The following is a 6,571-nucleotide window of genomic DNA, read 5'->3' on the forward strand; positions in this document are numbered from 1 at the left end:
TCACCAATGTTGTAAAACATCAGGTGCTCCAGCAATGTTTGATAAACAAGTAGAAGAATACCATTTATCATTCCGAAAATAAATAACAACCTGTACCAACAATGCAAGAGGTATGTTTAAGAATAGTTCCATAAAATTGTTTAATCCCATGCCAAATAGAAGAGGATCTATAAGCCAATTTAAGTTGGTACTTAGATTTAAAAACTCTGACTTTCAAGAGAAGAGACCAAAACTTATTACTATAAGCAAAATTCCAAGTAAGCTTGAAAATGTAAGCATTATTTTTGTACTAAAGGTTATTAATCTTCAATCCTCCATTGTCAATAGGAGAACAGATCTTAATCCAATTAACCGTAGTTATGTCTTTCTTTATAATATCATCAGTTCAAATAAAATTTTTGCTCCACTGTTCAAATGACTTAATAATAGAAACAGAATATTTATACACATTAAATCTATATAATTATTATGTAATTTTTACTAACTTACTATAAATTCATAAGCTATATTGCCATGTCTTCCACTGAATGATTGATGAGTTATTTTCTATATTTTTTTTCACATTCACTAAATAATTAGAAAAAATATATTATTTCTAAAACATAGTCAATTATCCTGAATTATAAATCTAGTTATATACTAGTTCTAACAATATGTATATATATTAAATTATTTTTCATCCCTTTATGTATATACAAAATTCAATTAGTCTTTATATTTTTAAAGAATTAAATTTGGTTTCTTAATGTTTCAAAAAAATCTATATGTTACCCCTTTTTGTCCAAATCATGCTGACGAAGTTAACGATACACCAGCATATTCTTTGTGCCTAATATATTTAGACAGAAAAGATTATATATTATTTTTTTTTAGAAAAATTTAAGGAATCAAACTGAACGGTTTGAAAATAGAACAACCATATTCAACTTTCTAAACATAGAAAGAAACTAAAAATAATTTAATCTAGATAGAAGTTAATAAGTATCAAACGCAGCAACATTATGGAAACAACAATAATATTCCTTTCCATTCCTTGCAGTTCAAAAGAACAACTTAGAAAACAATTATGATGTAATTGTGTAAATTATCTATTGATCTAAGAATAGGTTACTTTTACTAGACGAAGATCCAAAGGAGCTTTTAGATGCATGTGATGGTTGAAATATCACCGAGTCTCTTTTCGGAGCACTAGGAGCAGAAAATGACATTCTCTTGTACCTTGATGCATTAGAATTAGCGAAAACTGTGTTCGTTGGGTATGCCATATCTCCACCTAGATTTAAGTCCAAACCTGCACTCTGTGCCTCTCATGATTTTCTCTTACCCCATTACCAGCATATGCTGTGAGGGCAGCTGCTAATATTGCAGATTGAAATTTTGGGGCAGCAGTGATTGCTTTGGTTGCAGCTACAATGGAATCAGGTAGAGGTTGTTTAGATATGGTGTGGTTGCTAATGTGATTAGATTGACAAAGATGCCCCAGGAATGGTTGTTTTCCGGTGTTCATAAGGGAACCATTATGGTTTCTATTTGGGGTGATCAATCCCCCGTAGTTGAAGTAATCACCATAGCAAGGTGAGTGTAGCATACTAGATTGCAAAGGAGAGAAGGTACTCGAGGAAAAATCAACATTGGTTGATGAATATTTTGGTATGAAAGACAAGCTTGGGGTGAATTTTCCAATGTGAGGTGAGGTTTGAGGAGTGGCAAGGTCAAGAGTGACTGTGGGATGAGAATTAGAGGTAGAAATAGATGAGGTGTGGAAGTATAGGTGTGGTGATTTTGAAAGGTGGTGATAGCTTGATGTGAAGTTTAGAGCATTAAGGTTACAAGGAACACTAGAACTGATGAGAGGGACAGTATCTGAATTGGCTAGTCCTAGTTGTGTGGTCAAAGAGGGAGACTGAAGCATGGAAGCAGCAGCAGAAGTTGTGTAGGCTATGGTAGTGGCTGAAGTAGGAAGAGGGTGGTTGTGAGTTCCTTCGTAGGTGGTAATCAAGATTGACATGTCTTCAGCACATCTTTGAACCTGAAAATTTGAAGCAAGCATTAATCATTTAATCATTATGTGACCTATTCTCCTTTTTTTGCCTTAGACAATCCACTAGAAAATTTTGTATACTTGTTTTTTCACAGGACATGATGGAGAGACAGTGCATCGATAGTATGCTCGAGGGCACGGATTCCCTTTTGCCATTTTTTGTCCATATTTTCTCCATTGGCAACCATCATTCATCTGTACAAATTTAAGTTTCAACCATGTAGAATTAATAGAAAGCAATAAAATGGCATTTATATAATAAGATAAAATTTAGTATAACTATTTAATCTAAGTAAGAATCTATCTCAATACCTACAAATAATAGTTTGTATTAAATGTCAATAATGGTTACCAAAACATAGAAACTGCTATATATTGAGTCCAAAAAAAAGGAAGAAATCAATGTGTGATATGTTCAATATATGTTCAATATATTAAGTTTATACTATTACTAACCGTGAGGGTATCACATCTAGCTCTGATACAAACCCTAGCCTTCTTGACTTCAACATGTTGAGAAGCTTCACTTTTATCCCAAGTTCTCTTGAGAACTTTACTGGGTGGCCATATCACTCTGAGCTCCTCTTCCTTCCTTTCCCCATCACACCTACTTTCAGTGCTGTGATTTTTTATAGCTGAAGGGTCAAATCTTATATCTAACCCAAGTGAAAGTCCTTCCTTCAAATCCTCATTTTCTCTGATCTTTTCAGTTCTATTATTCTTCTCATGTTTACCTGTAGATGAAATTCCAAGAGAAAGGGAAACAAGTTCACTTTCTTCATCACTAGTTGAATCCCTTACCAATGAAAGTTTCAAGTTATCGTTTCCTTCTCCAACCTCTCGCATTTCCCTTTCGAGCTTATGATCCTGCATGTTGTAACAGATAAAAGACCTAAGACAAAGCTAATTAGCAAGTTTACACACATATATAACACACTTTGCTGTGTGATGTGAAGTAGATGAAAATTTCGGAGTGTTGTTATTGGTGGGAGAACTATGATGGAATGATGCAATGAATTACAATATACACTATTAATATTGAATGTGGAAAGTTGTGGAACAAGTTATTATTGTCGATCCACTAATTGGTGACAATTATCATTCTTGTGTCACTGTTTACTTTACGTGTCATGATTTGTTTCACTGAGAATAATTATTAGTTAAATTGCAATTAAATTAAACCAAGAGTTCTTGATTATTAACCTTTATTAGTCCACGAAACATACACATCAATATTTATACAGCAAAACATACGCGGCAAACTTAGCAAAGCCAAATAATTCTTCGTTTGTACTTAGAAGCCAGAACCAAAAAGATAAGCTAAGTGACGAAAAAGCACAAACCAACTGTTAAATATATTCCACTTTTTCAGTGCAGTTTTTCTTTATCTACTCAAGTATTAATTAGTTCTCTTGTGAACACATGTAGGAGAAAAAATAAAGTGCTGAAGACTTTGACAGAGATTAGGGCGTAGGTATAATCATAGAACTTGAAGACACATGCTTTTCGTTTTTCACGTTGGATTGAGTAGGAATATTGGTACAGTAACTCTGACCCTCATCTTCACATTGATATTGATGGCACTAAATCATGAGTAATTCAAATAAGTTGCATATTTGAAGCTAAATTGAAGCTAGCATCTTGGAAAGGTAAATCTCTTAGCATGATGGGTCGAATTCAGCTGGTCAATACAGTGATTACTGGATTTCTAGCTTATAGTTTTAATATGTATAAGTGGCCTGTTTCACTTATTAAGCAAGTTGAGCAGTGGTGTCGGAATTTTATTTGGACTGGTGATATTCTGAAAAAAGGTATTGCTACTGTTAATTGGGGGGAAATTTGTTCGTCTCTTGAGGATGGAGGCTTGAATATTATTAATCTTTATCATAAAAATAATGCATATCTTCTTAAGCTTGCTTGGAACTTTGCTTATAGCGACAAACCTTGGTCTTTACTCTTGAAAGCCAGGGTTCTTAAATCAAAATATGAATTTAGAACGGTTTATAGATCTTCCTCTTTCTGGCCTGGAATTAAGCAATTTTATTCTACCATACTTGACTATACTTCTTGGACTGTTGGTACAAGTTCTTTTATTAATTTCTGGAATGATAAATGGTGCTCTACTACTTCTTTAGCAAATATTGCAGGGTTATCTAATGGTGTTAGCATTCCGGATACAGTCTCTCAATTTTGGACAGGTTGTGATTGGAATATTCCCTTATCTTTACAACAGATGCCTCATTTTTTTAATCATATCATGGTTAGAGAGGAACAGGATATTCCTAATTGGATTCTAAATGAGTATGGTCGTTTCACTCTTAAATCGGCTAGGACTTTTTTCTTGGAACCAGGAGTTCCAAGTGGTTGGGGTAAATTCATTTGGTCTTCATCTATTCCGCCTTCCAAAACTCTAGTACTCTGGAAAAATTTCATGGGCGACTTCCTACAGATCAACATATTCAGAATAAGGGTTTGCATATATGTTCTATGTGTTCGCTTTGTGAAAAGCAAGAGGAATCTATTCAACATCTATTTTTTGAATGTTCTAACGCATTGCATATTTGGAGTTGGGTTCGACAAATTTTTCTTACTTCTCATTTCTCTAATAAGGATGATATACTTTCTTTTATTAAGAGTGATGGTAGTCCTTTGGTTAAATTGATTAAGCTTGCGGTGATAACCTTTTCTATATGGATGATATGACGTATGAGGAATTATGCTAGATTTCAGGATAAGATTGGGGTTTCTAAGGCTATTTCGATAATTAAAGATTTAACTTGTCTAGTGGGAAATTCGTCTAAAGCTTCAATGAAGAATGATATGTTGGACTTCAACGTGATTAAGTTTTTCGGTATTAAGACTCGTAGTGGTAAAGTTCTTCGTCCTCTTCCTATTAGATGGGAATTTCCTTCACCAGGCTGGGTCAAAATTAATACTGATGGGGCTGCTAGGGAGTATTCTGGTCTTGCTACTTGTGGAGGTATTTTTCGTGGGAGTATGGGAGAATTTATTGGTGCTTTTTCAGCGTTTCTTGAAGTTCAAACTGCTTTGGTTGCTGAGTTTTATGGAGTTATACATGCTATAGAGGAAGCTCAAAAAATGGGACTTACTAATGTCTGGCTTGAATGTGATTCTGCCTTGGTTTGTGCTGCGTTTACTGCTAGGACTAATGTTCCGTGGATGCTTCAGAATCGATGGAATACTTGTTTTAATTTTTGTGGGACAATCAGGTTTAGGGTAACTCATATTTTTCGTGAAGGGAATGCGTGTGCTGATAAGTTGGCTAATTTAGCATTTATTCATAGAGAATCATTTCATTGGTATAATAGACTCCCAGCTAGTCTGTTCTTAGAATTATTTATGAATAGGTATAATCTACCTATGTATCGTTTGTGTTAACATTTGGGTTTTGGTCTAGTCCCCCCATATTTTTGTTTTTTTTTTTCTTTTTTTTCTTTTTTTTTAATAATATTTTTTTTCATGTGATGACAGATGATTGTTGTTACTTGAGGTGTGAGCTTAGCTGAGATGTCAAGTTGCATAGTGATACCTAACACGAAAACTTTATAAAAATAAAAAATAAAAAAAAATACGTTGCATATTTTTTATATAATTACATTATAATTCTTAATATTATTATTTTAATATTTTTTTTATATTATTTAATTTTAAATTTATCCTTTATATATATATATATATATATATATATACACACACGAGAGAATTACAGTAAAATACTTTATCTAAAAATTTGAAATCATGGTTGTGGTTAAGTTTCCTTTATAAAATGGAAAAATTAGGAAAAAAATAAAAGTAATTAAGAAAGATTATAATTATGTCATATTGTTGCCAACCGTGCAACTGAATACGCCTTTTTTTTTTTTAAATTAGGATAAATTATATTATTTTGTTTACAATTTTATACTTGTAGAGTATTTTGCGATGTCCATGATAGTCAGCTAACTAGGTGTGTGTCTAGTGAATGGTTTTGAGGATGAGAAATGATACTTTAATAGTTGTATAAAAATTTTGATGCGATAGATTTAGATATAAATATATATAATAAAGGATAAATTTGTAATTAAATAATATGAAAAAATATTAAAATAATTGTATTCAGGGTTATAATATGGTTGTATAAAAAATATGGGTTGTCAATATACACTACAAGAAAATCATGAAATAAAAACCAATTTTAGAAACAAAAAATAATTAGTTGCTATAATGACTAAATTAGAGACCATTTTAGGAACTAAATAAATTTTTGGTTTCTAAATTAGTTTCTATTATTGTTAAATGATTTCTAAATTGGTATCTAGTTAACAACTAAAGTTTTTTCTACCAAATTTAGAATCTAAATAATTGGTAGTTAAAACTTTGGTAGTTAATTAGATACTAATTTAGAAACTATTTAACAATAATAGAAACTAATTTAGAAATCAATTTTTTTTTAGTTTCTAAAATGGTCTCTAATTTAGTTACTATTACAACTAATTATTTTGGTCTCTAAAAATTGGTTTCTATTTGATT

At 32.0% G+C, this 6,571-nt stretch overlaps 1 pseudogene; it reads right to left on the reverse strand.

Moving 5' to 3' along the window:
• Positions 1-1,088: 1,088 nt before the first annotated feature.
• LOC137805807 (WRKY transcription factor 72A-like) lies at positions 1,089-2,945 on the reverse strand (annotated as a pseudogene).
• Between the last annotated feature and the right edge of the window lie 3,626 nt (positions 2,946-6,571).

This window comes from Phaseolus vulgaris, chromosome 3 (assembly GCF_000499845.2).
Source record: "Phaseolus vulgaris cultivar G19833 chromosome 3, P. vulgaris v2.0, whole genome shotgun sequence".
Classification (NCBI taxonomy): Eukaryota; Viridiplantae; Streptophyta; class Magnoliopsida; order Fabales; family Fabaceae; genus Phaseolus; species Phaseolus vulgaris.